This window comes from Moschus berezovskii, chromosome 14 (genome assembly GCF_049115385.1).
Source record: "Moschus berezovskii isolate FMDL1 chromosome 14, NW_MosBer_1.0, whole genome shotgun sequence".
In the NCBI taxonomy this organism is placed as follows: Eukaryota; Metazoa; Chordata; class Mammalia; order Artiodactyla; family Moschidae; genus Moschus; species Moschus berezovskii.
Genome location: NC_142473.1, coordinates 81,694,313 through 81,707,996, shown reverse-complemented (window position 1 = coordinate 81,707,996; position 13,684 = coordinate 81,694,313). Strand labels below are relative to the sequence as shown.

General features: G+C 44.6%; 1 protein-coding gene across 23 annotated transcripts in view; it reads left to right on the top strand.

The window, feature by feature from the left end:
- The first annotated feature begins 3,537 nt into the window (after nt 1-3,537).
- CELF1 (CUGBP Elav-like family member 1) overlaps nt 3,538-13,684 on the top strand; it is a 70,380-nt gene continuing 60,233 nt past the window's right edge. For 18 of the 23 annotated variants that reach the window (XM_088843327.1, XM_088843328.1, XM_088843313.1 and 15 more), the window contains exon 1: nt 3,555-3,691. The gene's annotated coding sequence lies outside the window, so the exon portion shown is untranslated. Of the gene's footprint in view, nt 3,692-13,684 lie in introns of all 23 variants that reach the window. The other 5 variants (XM_088843330.1, XM_088843329.1, XM_088843331.1 and 2 more) reach the window with 3 other exon arrangements.

The following is a 13,684-nucleotide window of genomic DNA, read 5'->3' as shown; positions in this document are numbered from 1 at the left end:
GACCTGCCTCCTGAGAAATCGGTATGCAGGTCAGGAAGAAACAGTTAGAACTGGACATGGAACAACAAATTGGTTCAATATAGGAAAAGGAGTACGTCAAGGCTGTATATTGTCACCTTTCTTATTTAACTTATATGCAGAGTACATCATGAGAAACGCTGGGCTGGAAGAAGCACAAACTGGAATCAAGATTGCCGGGAGAAATATCAATAACCTCAGATAGGCAGATGGCACCACCCTTATGACAAAAAGTGAAGAAGAACTAAAGAGCCTCTTGATGAAAGTGAAAGAGGAGAGTGAAAAAGTTGGCTTAAAGCTCAACATTCAGAAAACAAAGATCAAGGCATCCGGTCCCATCACTTCATGGGAAATAGATGGAGAAACAGTGGAAACAGTGGCAGACTTTATTTTTTGGGGCTCCAAAATCACTGCAGATGGTGGCTGCAGCCATGAAATTAAAAGACGCTTACTCCTTGGAAGGAAAGTTATGACCAACCTAGACAGAATATTAAAAAGCAGAGACATTCCTTTGCAAACAAAGGTCCATCTAGTTAAGCTTATTGTTTTTCCAGTAATCATGTATGGATGTGAGAGTTGGAATATAAAGAAAGTTGAGTGCCAAAGAATTGATGCTTTTGAACTGTGGTGTTGGAGAAGACTTGAGAGTCCCTTGGACTGCAAGGAGATCCAACTAGTCCTTCCAAAAGGAGATCAGTCCTGAGTGTTCATTGGAAGGACTGATGTTGAAGCTGAAACTCCAAAATTTTGGCCACCTGATGCAAAGAGTTGACTCATTTGAATAGTCCCTGATGCTGGGAAAGATTGAAGGCGGAAGGAGAAGGGGACAACAGAAGATGAGATTGTTGGATGGCATCACCAACTCAATGGACATTCAGTTCTGTTCAGTTCAGTCGCTCAGTCGTGTCTGACTCTTTGCGACCCAATGAACCGCCAGGCCTCCCTGTCCATCACCAACTCACGGAGTTTACCCGAACTCATGTCCATTGAGTCGGTGATGCCATCCAACCATCTCCTCTGTCATCCCCTTCTCATCCTGCCCTCAATCTTTCCTAGCATTATGTTTGGGTAAACTCTGGAAGTTGGTGATGGACAGGGAAGCCTGGTGTGCTGCAGTCCATGGGGTCACAAAGAGCTGGACACGACTGAGCGACTGAACTGAACTGAACTGAGGTTGCAGGAAGTTTCTGAAGACTAAACAATTCTTTTTTTTTCATACTCAGTACCTTGATATGTCTTCTTGTTAATTCAGCAATGTTTATTGATGAATCAGGGAGCTGGATGAAGGTGGTCAAAGGTACAAACTTGTTATAAATACTAGAAATATAATGTACAAGGTGATGATGATTGTTAGTTGAAATCTGAAAGTAGTTAAGAGAGATCTTGAGAGTTCTTATCACAAGGAAAAAACTTTTTCTTCATCTGTATGAAATAATGGAGTTGATTAAACTTATTGTGGTAATCATTTCACAATATATGGAAATAAAAACCCAATATTTATTGAGCACCTACATGGCATTATTTTAGGCCCTGAGGATGTAAAACAGACAAAATTCCTATGCCCATAGAGTTTACCTTCTGGCGTGGGAAGAGTACAAATAAGTAAAATATGAAGTACAAAATACACTGTTAGATGGTGATAAGTGCTTTGGATAGAAGACAGAAATAAAGCAGGAGCGGGGGATTGGAAACACGGGTGTATGTGTGTGTATTCCCAAATAGGGTAGTCAGGGAAGGCCCAAGTGAGAAGGTGACACTTAAATCAAGACCTGAAGGAGGTAAGGATGTGAAACCCATGGATATCTGGATGATCCAATGGTATACAAAAGAACAGAAAAGATTCTCTGCTTAAAAGGTTTCTGCAGTCTACAGCAGCTGGGAGACAAATTTAAAAATAATTGTGGTAGTGCATATGACGGAGCAACTGAAGAACAACAACATATGACCACCTTCATGTAATGGTCTATAAATGGAGGATGTTTCAGTAAATTACACCTAAAACTATTAACAAGAAGAGGATCATACATCAGCATTACTTGTTGTTGTTCACTAGTCCTGTCCGACTCTTTGCAACCCCATGGACTGCATCACGCCAGCCTTCCCTGGCCCTCACTATCTCCCCGAGTTTGCTCAAACTCATGTCTGTTGAGTCGGTGATGCCATCCACCCATCTCATCCTCTGTTAGGCCTTCTCCTCCTGCCTTCAGTCTTTCCCAGCATCAGTCTTTTCCAATGAGTCAGCTCTTCACATCAGGTGGCCAAAGTACTGGAGCTTCGGCTTCAGCATCAGTCCTTCCAATGAATATTCAGGGTTGATGTCCTGGTTTGAATATCAGCATTATAAATGTATATAAAATGATAAACTACACAATACCACTAGGAAATCTCGTAGTGTACAATTTAAGGGGTAATTGTTTAGATCTGTGTGGTACTGTGACATTTTTTTTCCCCCTAAGAGAGGAAAGAGGTACTTCCAACACATGGGAAAATCCTTGAGGTCTCTGCTTGGGAGTCCACTTATTTTTTTTGTGGTAAGGTAGGGTATAATCAGTATTTGTGGGTAGAAGGGTTATTGCTCTGAGAAGCCAGATGTTACAGAGAAATCATTTGTAAACCCATGAGTTATTTGCATATTGTTGGGGCCAAAAGGTCTCAGAACTAAGTTTTCTTTCTTTCTCTGCATTTTACTGTCCCACAAGATGTAGAACTTGTGGGAAAAAATGACGTTGACCTTTTAAACAAACGAAAGAAGGGACAAACTATCGAACTATTTGCATTCTACCTAGATCCTGGGATTTCTGGGTCACTCTGAAGGAGGTCTTCAGGAACCTAGCCTTGGTTACAGAAAAAAAAATTTTTTTTTCCACTGGGAGAAGCAGGTTAGGGCTGGAAAAATCAGTCTTTTAGTAGAACTCTTATGAGCTTCCTGGCGCTCCAAGGATTTTTGCAATGTTGTGAGTTCACCCAGCTGATCATCCTGCCAGAGGGCATTCGTCTAACTCTGAAAGCTTGCAATACACTTAGAGTCCACATCTCAGCACACAAGGAAGGCCCGGAGCCCGTGGCTTATCGGCTGGGTTAGAAAGGAGGGTGTGTCAGGTGCCCAGCGCTGGCCAAGCACCAGCCCATTCACTCACCCATTCATTCATCAAGTATTTTATTATGCGCATATGCAGCGCCAGGCAGAGGTCGGCGCCCGCCAGTTCGTCCAGAACTCCGGTGAGTGAGGGGCGCAGAGCCGAGCACTTCCAAGTTTCCAGGCCGGGGTCTTCCCCGCGTCTTCCCTCCAGCGGAGCGACGAGACAAAGAGGCTCGCCCGCGCCGCTCCCCGGGCGCAGGGCTCCCGCGAGGCCCCAGGGCCCCCGCGCGGCTGCTTCTCCACTCCGCAGCCCGAGGGGGCGCTGCGGCGCCGGGCGCGCGGCCCGCGCTGTGGGCGTTCCCGCGCCGGCGCGCCCCCCGCCGCCCTCCCCCGCGCGTCGGCCCGCCCCGCCGGCGGCAGGCGCCGGAAGTGCCGCCATTTTGGGTGTTCTGCTCTGGCGGCGGCGGCAGCGGCGGCGGCGGCGGGACGCGGCGGCTCCCCCGGGACTCGGCCTCAGCGGCGAGGCGGCGGCGGCGGCGGCTGCGGAGGCGCAGGCAGCAGCTGAGGCGGCGGCGGGCTGAGGCGCGGCCGCTGGTGAGTGCGGCCTCCGTGGGATAACGGGCCGCGCGGGTGGGAGGGAAAGGGGCAGGAGGGAGGCGCCGCGGGGCGGGTCCGGCCCGGGCGGCCCCGCGGGGTCACGGGGCCCCTCAGGGCGCGGCCGCTCCGGGCGCCCCGCGGAGGCAGGTCCGCGGCCTCTCCCCGGTGTCGGGTCCTCCGCCGCCCGGGTCCCGCCGCGCTGGCCCGGCGCGTGCCCCGGCGCCCGGGGAGACCCGCCCTCCTCGTAGCCTGGCGCCTCTGCTCGCGCCCCTTGCCTTCCCTCTCGGGGCTCCGAGGGCTCGGCTCCCTGCCCCTAGGGCAGCTCCGTCCTCCTTTTTCCCGGCCGCCGTGCCGGAGCCAGGCTGCCTGCCCGGGACACCCCTTCCCTGCTCCTGTCGCCCCACGTGTTCTTTTCGGCCCTTACCCTTGGGGTCGGGGTGGGGTGTCCCCCTGACCCCCGCCTCTGGAGGGCCGCGCTGCCTCTCTGGAGCTCTGGGAGCCCCCCGGTTCCTCGCCCCGGATCCGCTAGGGCCTTGGTTCACCCTCCCCCCACGTCAGGTGCTCACCCAGTCATGGCCTAGTAGCTGGGCCGGATTCTCGCACCCGGGAGCGCCGAGAGCACGCCCGGGAGCTTTCTTCCTTCGCTGAAGGACCTGCTTTTGAAATTGAAGCTTCTGGCTTCTTCGGTTGCTGTTCTCCGGGCAGGATGTTTTAATTCTTGAGGACGGTTCTCCAGGCTCAAAGCAGCTTGTCCTTGGTTTAGGCTCATCCCCGGAGTGGAGGGGCAGGTGCTAAGGTTTTGGTCGGAGGAGGCTGCTTTAGCAAAATGGAATCTTTTTTTTTCTTTTTCTTGCTAGCAGAGTTAATGCTGTACTTTTATTACCTTCGAGTGCGAAGGCTGCATAGTAGCGTCAGACAGCGTGGAGTGCTTTATAATGCTTGCAGTGTGAGAGGTTACAGATACCCGATGAATCCTTTGCAAGATCTTCACCCTTACTAAAGGTCTTTCCGCTTTCTTTGATGCTCTGTAGGTTGAAAAGGCTTTAGTTGGATTCTCTCACCTTTTCCACAAGTGTCGGCTTGGCTTGTTTTCCACAAGTGTGACATATCTCCTAGGGGTATTGCCAAGTTTCAGTTTCTCCTGAAATTCTCGATGAGGAGCGGTCGTCTCTGAGAACCACTAAGGATTCTTTCCACTTTAATATTCACGAGTCCACTTGGAAAATAATCCAGTTGCCATAGCGGGCAGAAACTACTGCTCCAGGTCCCTCCCTTACGGCTGTGTTGTTACACTCTTCTGACTTTACTTATAAGTCTGCGGTTTCTCCTCCTAAGTTAGCTCATATTGAAACATTGCTGGTAGGGAAGCTAAGCCGGAGCTTTCAGCTGTTGCTTCACCCAGGAAGTTTATCGTGTCCCCAGCGGGTTCTTTCCTCTTGACTGTCCACCACCTGTTTCCTTTGAAAATGGCCCTTGACCCAGAGCATAGGCCTCAACTTCTTTCCAGCTACTCATTCATTTTTGCCCACGGGGTTTTCTTCTCTTCAGTTGATATCGAGACAAAATCCATTCCCTGGTGAGTCTAGATGAGTTGGTGAGATAGAATAGCTTTTCCAACCACTTCACTTTTCAGATGAGGAAACCGAGGCTCTCCCAAGTTACTTGCCCAAGATTCTGTAGCACCTGCTCTTAGGACAGTTTCAACAAAGATTTTATATATATATATTTATGATGAGCAGTAATGCAAACTGCTCTTTAAGATGTGGTGGAACGGAAAGGACTTGAAGTTGGAAGGCCTTAATTGTCATCCCTGCTCTGTTACTAGCCATACAGCCTTGACCAAGTCTCTGCTTTGAGCCTCAGTTCATTCTCATCTGTAAAATGTAAGGAATCATGACTGTTTCAGATGGTACCAGTTCAGCTTCAGTGCAGTAACGTGGTATCAGAGGCAGACAGTGAGATTTTAAACTAGGATGATTTATTCTTCTGACAGTTATGTTTCTTATTACAGAAGTTACAGATTCATTATTAAAATGTAGACATGCCAGAAAGGGAGAGCGTCACCCTTAGTTCCACCACCCCGAGGTGATTGGTAATATTTAGTCTTCATCTCCGGAGAAGGCAATGGCAAGCCACTCCAGTACTCTTGCCTAGAAAATCCCATGGATGGAGGAGCCTGGTAGGCTGCAGTCAGTGGGGTCGCTAAGGGTCGGACACGACTGAGCAACTTCACTTTCACTTTCACACATTGGAGAAGGAAATGGCAACCCACTCCAGTGTTCTTGCCTGGAGAATCCCAGGGATGGGGGAGCCTGGTGGGCTTCCGTCTATGGGGTCACACAGAGTCGGACACGACTGAAGTGACTTAGCAGCAGCAGCAGCAGTCTTTATCTCACTATCTTTTTTTATGTGCAGTAGAAAAGTTTATTATTCTATCAAAACAGGCTTATCCTAGTTAATAGTTTTGTGATGTGTTTTTAGGATTTAATAATAGGTGATAGGCATTAACAACTACATATTAAATGATGCTCTGTTTTATAGCTCCGGCACATGTGAGTTAGGCCAGAGGCTATCCCAGCACGGGAGCTGAGAATTTGCTCTTTTAAACATGCTGGGCTGGAGGGAGAGGAGAGGAAGGGCAGAGACCTGACATTTATTGTTTGTCTACTGCATGATTTTTTTTTTTTAATATTTTGGCTCTGCTGCTCAACGTAGAATCTGAGTCTTGAATTCTGTGCCCTTTCCTGTGACTGCCACTGTAGCTTCTTTAACTTAACTTTCCTGTGAAGCCAGACATAATACATAGTAAGGAACTGGGAGGTTAGAAGGTGGTGGTGATGTGCTTTGGAGAGGGAAAGAAAAGGGCTGTCACCTGGAGGCTGGGGTGAAGAAGTTGGAGGAAGCAGAAGCATGGGATCCTCTCTGAGCTCCAGGATCTGGGTACTTCCAACAAATTGCTCTCTTTTTCTTAAACCAACAAATGATAGAGTTTGGTTAAACTCTGTTTCCTCTGATTTTTTTTTTAACAGCTTTATTGAGATGTAACACACACTATACAATTTCGTAGTTTTAGTATATTACATTAAATAAGTTGTAAAATATAACACAGTTTTGCCATTTTAACCGTTTTTCTTTAATGTGGCATAAAGTATATAACCTGAAAGTTAACCATCCTGACAGTTCTGTAGCATTAAGTTGTTATTGCCAAGTGGTGTCCGATTCTTTTACAACCAGATGGACTATAGCCTGCCAGGCTCCTCTGTATATGAAATTTCCTAGGCATGAAAACTGGAGTGGGTTGTTGCCGATTCCTCCTCTAGGGGATCTTCCCAGCCCAGGGATCGAACCCACATCTTCTGCAGAGAGGAGGGTTGTTTAATCACTGAGCCACCAGGGAAGCCCCTAGCATTAAGTACATTCATATTAATGGAAAATAGATCTCCAGAACTTTTTCATGTTCTAAATCTGAAACTATATATCCATTAAACAACTCCTGGTTTCTTCCTCTTCTCCTCACTCCAGCCTTTTCATAACTGCCATTCTGCTTACTACGTTTGTGCATTTGCCGACTTTTTGATGTATAAGTGAAATCACACAGTGTTTGGCTATTTGTGGCTGGGCTCTTTCACTCACTAGAGTGTCTTTAAGGTTCATCCCCGGTGTAGCACGTGGCAGGATGTCTTTTTAAAGGCTGAGTAACCTGTTATGTGAGTATACCACAGTTTGTCCATTTATTGGTCGATGGACATAAGTTGTTTCCACCTTTGGGCCATTATGATTAGTGCTGCTATGAACATGGATGTGCAGATATCTCTTTGAGATCCTTCTTTCAATTCTTCTGGATAATACTTGGGAGTGAATTGGCTGAATCATAATGGTGATTCTGTGCTTCATTTTTTGAGGAGCCTCCATACTGTTTTCCACAATGATTGCAGTGTTTCACCATCCCACAGATAGTGCACCAGAGTTCATGTATCTCCCCGTGCTCCCCAGCATTTTCCTTCTCTTTTTGGCCACACCATGGGGCATGCAGGATCTTAGTCCTCCCCCCGAGACTGAACTCTGCCCCCTTGCTGAAGCACAGAGTCCTCACCACCGGACTGCCAGGGTTCTTCTCTGACAGTTGACATCCTAACGGGTGTGAGCACTCACTGTGTTTTTGATTTGCGTTTCTCACTAACGATCAACATCTTTTCATATGCTTGTTGACCATTTCTGTATCAACTTTGCAGAAATGTCTGTTGACGTCCTTCACCCATTTAAAAAAGTAAAAAATTTTTGGTGGTTTTGAGTTGAAGTTCTTAATTTACTCTGAATATTAACCCCTTAACAGATGTATATGATTTATACATACTTTCTCCCATACCTTTTCACTCTTTTGTGTCCTTTGATGGAGTCTCATTTGTTTTTGCTTTTGTTGCCTGTGCTTTTGGTGTCTCATCCAAGAAACCACTACCCAGTCCAGTACCCTGAAGCTTATCCCCTGTTTTTTTCTACGAGTTTTATAGGTTTAGGTTTAGGCCATTTTAACCTTTTTTTTTTTTTGGCTGCTCCATGTCAGTTGGCTTGCAGGATCTCGGTTCCCCGAAGAGCAGTTGAACAGGGGCCACAAGAGTGAAAGCCCAAAATCCTCACCACTAGGCCGCTAGGGAGCTCTCCGCATTTTAAGAGTACAGTGCAGTTTAAGTACATTCACAATGTTGTGCAATCATCTATTTCCAAAGTGTTTTCTTCGACCCAAGCAGAAAATCTGTAACCGTTAAGTAATAACCATCCTTTGCTCCCTCCTCCTAGCCCCTGGTAACCTCTGGTCTACTCTCTGTCCCTGTGAATTTGCCTGTCCTGGCTATTTCATGTAATTGGAATCGTGCAGTATGTATCCTTTTGAGTCTGGCTTATTTCCTGTAGCACGGTTTTCCAGGTTCACCGTGTGTAGCAGGTATGAGGACTTTCTGTGGTTGAAGTCAGGGACAGCTCCTTCATCTTGGCATCTTGCCCTCTCTTGGTGCTCCAAGGCTCTTGAGCTGGTTAGAATGCTTGCTCTTCATGGGAATTGCCAATTACAGGGGATGTCCACAGACTCCCTCAGATGTTTGAAAAAATTGAAACACATCAGTGTGCTTAAAAGTATGTAACAGTGGGATCGCACACTGTCAGGTCCCAGTTGTCAGCATCATTTCTAATTTCTGATTAACATGTACAGAAAACGTATCGCATGAAGAGAAGGAAAAGGCAAGTTTCTGTTGTTGCTGTGTAACTATTATATGAGTGCTTTTTGTTACAGGAGTGGACCAATAGCCAGGTATCCCATATTGTGTAGAGGTAAAGTCTATAAACCCGGCATTTAATGGCCTGCTTAGAATTAATAATGAATACTTTAAGGATAAGAGCCTTCTGAAGGTTATCAGAAGCCTCCGAGTTTGTTTCTGTATATTCAGAGTATTCTTATGATAAAAGACTTTCTTCTTAAGGTGAGCTTTTCCTTATATTTTTGGAGGTTCATAACTGATTTGGAGCTGCTTGACTGTCTACTTTTCCTCTTTGCTTTTTGGACGTAGCCGCCAACTCCATTTTTCTTCTCCACTAACAAAAGGAGTGTGATTAATATTAATTCTTGGGACATGAGATGAACTGGAAGTTTTATTTGGTTAACTCTGTTGTCCTAAAGAAGTATTACAGGCCTCCCAGTACTTGATGCATGGGATTTTATTGTAGTGTTAGCAAGGAATTTATATACCTCTTTTTTTTTTTTTTTAATGATTTATTTAAGGTCACAGTTGCTGCGCTCAGGCTGTCCAGCTGGAGAGAGCAAGGGCTCTCTTTAATTCTGGTGGGTGGGCATCTGTTGCTGTGGCTTTCCCAGTGGCCGAGGATGGTTTCTTGGGCACACGGGTTTTGATAGTTTTGGCTCCAGAGCACCCACTAATTGTGGTGCATGGGCTTAGTTGCTCTGAGGCATGTGGGGTCTTTCTGGTCCAGGGATCAAACGGGTGTCCCATTCATTGCAAAGCAGATTCTTAACCACTTAACCACCAGGAAAGCCCCTTATATTTCTCTCTTTCAAACAATATGAACCATTTTTTTGTTCAGAATTATTCCTTGATTCTTGATTATTTTTGGTAATAATTAGAAGTAGACTGTATCATGGAAGTTCAAGTATTTCTCTATATGTTTGAAATAAAAATTAACTTTATATGTAGGCCTTCTTAGCAGAACTTACAAATTCTGCTAGTTGATTGCTATTAATATAACCTTGTATTTACCTGCACACCTCTTCCTAGAGGTGTTATGGCCTGCTGAAATGTTCAAAGAGCAAGTAAAATACAAAACAAAGTTTTTATACTAATTTTTTAATTGAGGTGTAGTTGATGTATATAGTATTATATGTTTCAGATGTACAACATAGTGATTCACAACTTTTAAAGGTTTTACCCCATTTATAGTTATTAAATATTGACTATATTCCAAAACAAGAAATTTTTTAACAAAACGTGGAGAATTAATCTCATAATTGAGATTTGATTCTAGGATTTTTGAGTTTTTAAAATTGGTGTGACTTTGATGACTAGAATGCTTTAATATTATGATTTTCTTTAAAATATTTCTATATAAGTACCAGAGTGTATCTGTGTGTGTATTCATGTGACTTGATCTTTTCTTTTTGTGTGTGGGTCTTTTACTTTTTGCTGTGCTGTGTCTTCACAGTTGCATGCGCTATTCTCTAGCTGCAGTAAGAGGGGGCGACTCTAGCTGCAGTAGAAGGGGCTTCCCTCTAGTTGCAGTGAGAAGGGGCTTCCCTCTAGTTGCAGTGAGAAGGGGCTACTCTCTAGTTGAGGTGTGCAGGCTTCTCATTGCCATAGATTCTCTTGTTGACTCTAGGTCTTGCAGGCTTCAGTAGTTGCAGCACGTGGGCTCAGTAGTTGCAGCTCCCATGCTCTCGAGCACAGTCTCAGTAGTAGTAATTCTAAGTATTCCAGCTTTTTGTGGAATGAGGTAGAACATGATAAAAAAAAAAATAAAATTGATGTGAAATCTGTGGTTTGAAAGAATGAAGTGACTTGAATAGGGTTTATGAGCAGAGCCTGGCAGGGGTAGGTTTGACACCTCCAGCTCTGGGCCTTAAATTGGTAATATCACTGTGTGACCGTAACATTTCTGGGCGCTCCCCCCATCTTTAAAATGGAGATCACCTGGAGTGGTAATGTGAGAATTAATTGAGATAACTTAAGCAAGGCACTGAGTAGTGCCCAGTACAGTGCTGATAATGCTGTTTCCCTTCTTCATCTGTAAACATGGGCCTACTGCTTATTCGTTGGTCAGTATGCGGTGAAGCCATGTAAAAGATGCAGTTAAAATGGCTCGGTGTGCCCCCAGAGACAGCAGCTGCTGCCAGCGCTCCTTTCCGCTCTCCCCTCTCAGGTGTGTTCTGTTGCACACTTTCCTTTGTTCACTGTGGCTTAGGAGTAAGATTGTTTCCCAAAGTCTAATTTGTGCATCTGAATTGTTTTGCTGGGAAGAACATCCTTTCCTGTAGAAACTTTTAGCTCATTGTTCCCTGTGGAATGCTTGAGTAACGTGGTTTCCTATCATCTTCACTTTGTGTACTTCACGTGCAGTTTGTTAATAGGGAGTCTTCTGTGTTCATAGAAAACTGAAAAATACAAATGAGTATATTACTGTATTTGCTCTAGGGACACCTGGTTACAGATAACTAGTTTTAGGCTTGTAGAGAGGGTGGACTCTAATATTTAGAGTTGTAATGACAAAGGATGAGATGCTTGGATGGCATCACCGACGCAATGGACATGAGTTTGCGCAAACTCTGGGAGACGGTGAAGGACAGAAGCCTGGTGTGTTGAACCATGGGGTCACAAGGAGTCAGACACAACTGAGCAGCTGAACAGAGAGATGAAAGAGTTCATTGGTTGTAGCTGTTTGCTTAGTAAACTGTTGTATCAAGAATCCTTATCTGAGCTGCTGCTGCTAAGTCACTTCAGTTGTGTCCAACTCCGTGTGACCCCATAGACAGAAGCCCACCAGGCTCCCCCGTCCCTGGGATTCTCCAGGCAAGAACACTGGAGCGGGCTGCCATTTCCTTCTCCAATGTGTGAAAGTGAAGTTGCTCAGTTGTGTTCGACCCTTAGCGACCCCATGGACTGCAGCCTACCAGGCTCCTCCATCCATGGGATTTTCTAGGCAAGAGTACTGGAGTGGCTTCCCATTGCCTTCTCCGATGTACATACTACTATATATTTAAAATAGATAACCACCAAAGACCTACTGTATAGCACAGGGAACTCTACTCAATATTTTGTAAGAGTATACAAAGGAAAAGAACCTGAAAAAGAATTATAGCTATATATGTATGACTGAATCACTTTACTGTACACCTGAAACTAACACTGTGAATCAACTATACTCCAATTTAAAAAGCTAAATTACAAATTTACTGAAGACAGCTTTCTTGATGAGATCTTTGTAATTGTAACTTGTCTTTGCCTTGAAATTGGCAGTTGGAGTCTCCTTAAAGTTTCCTGACAGAGTTAATGAACAGAACTGTTGTGTAGTTAGTTTGGGTTTTCTGAGGGGGGTGCACCTTGCAACCTGTGGGATTTTAGTTGCAGTTGCCCAGCCAGAGATCGAACCTGGGCCCACTGAAGTGAAAGCACTGTCTTAAACACTGGACCACCAGGGAATTCCCATGTTCTGTAGTTACTTTTTAACCTGCTACGCTGTAGAAGCCATGAGCATAAATTTATTTTTAACTTCTTTGAGTTCCAGACCTGTAAAATTTTTCAAGAGTGTTTTATATCCATGAACTCCACATTAACTTAACACATTCTTTCTGCTAAGGAAATCTTTAATTCTTCAAACATGTTACCTCACAGGCTAGAAGGATAAATACCAAAGTGTTTTCTGGGCATTGGGACATGAGCAGTTTTTCTATTCTTCATACTTGCCATTGTTTTTAAATTTTCATACAGAGAACATGAATTTCATAAGTTACATTAAAATTAGACTGTATGCTCAAGAGATGAGAAAGTCTAGTTTGGGGAGACCGAGTATAAAATATCTTACGTTAAATGATTTTAAAGCATTTTAATTCTTAGAACTTTGTGAAGTTCTGATGTAACCCTCAATCAGCTGACCTTTCCCCCACTTTACAAGAATTGGATTCACTTTTAGAACAGCATTTGAGTTGTAACATTTTGATTTTTCTTTTACTTCACTTAGAAAATGTGGCAGAAAATATGAAGAGGAATGGTGAGTTCTGGTTTGGACGCGGCAGTGAGATCTAGTGGATCTCAATTAATTGATTTTAATATGCCTCTTTTGGGATGTGTTTGTATGTTAGGAGTGTGGCTTTAGAAAGAACTGTTCGCTAGCTTTTTCTGACCTCCATGGCTGTGTTCAGCTTTGAAAAAATGGAGTTAAATATCACTTTCCCCTGACATTGAAACTGCATTGAAATTTTATTCCCAGATTGGGAAATGTCTTTAGTTTGGGGATTATAGAAAAATGAAGTGTTTTGGTTCTGAAGCTGTTCGACTTTACAGTGTTAGACGGTTCATTTTCATAGGTCTGTAGTTTTCATTTGCATAACATTGTTACTCTTTAGCAAAGGAATCAGTAAATTAGAAACTGTCACCACTTTCTCATTGTTCCTTTTACCCTTTTGTTTCTTGTGAGATTGAAGCAAGCTCTCGCATGTGGGAATGTGTGACATTTTGGTGGTAATGTAGGGTAACTAATAGACTACTGTGAGTAGGCTGTCTTTTTTAACCCAGTATTTTTTGGACATCTGTTAAGTTTTTGCTAGTTTCTGTTTTGTACAAATAATTTAGGCTTTTCCCAGTCTTTTTGTGCTTATAGCTTTTGTGTGTGGGAAACATTCCTCTTTTCTGCTCCAGTCCCCTCCCCCACACTACTGTCACCCAGCTAGGCCTGAGTTGCCTCTGTGATGCTGTTAACCATGCTAGGCTGGGGGGG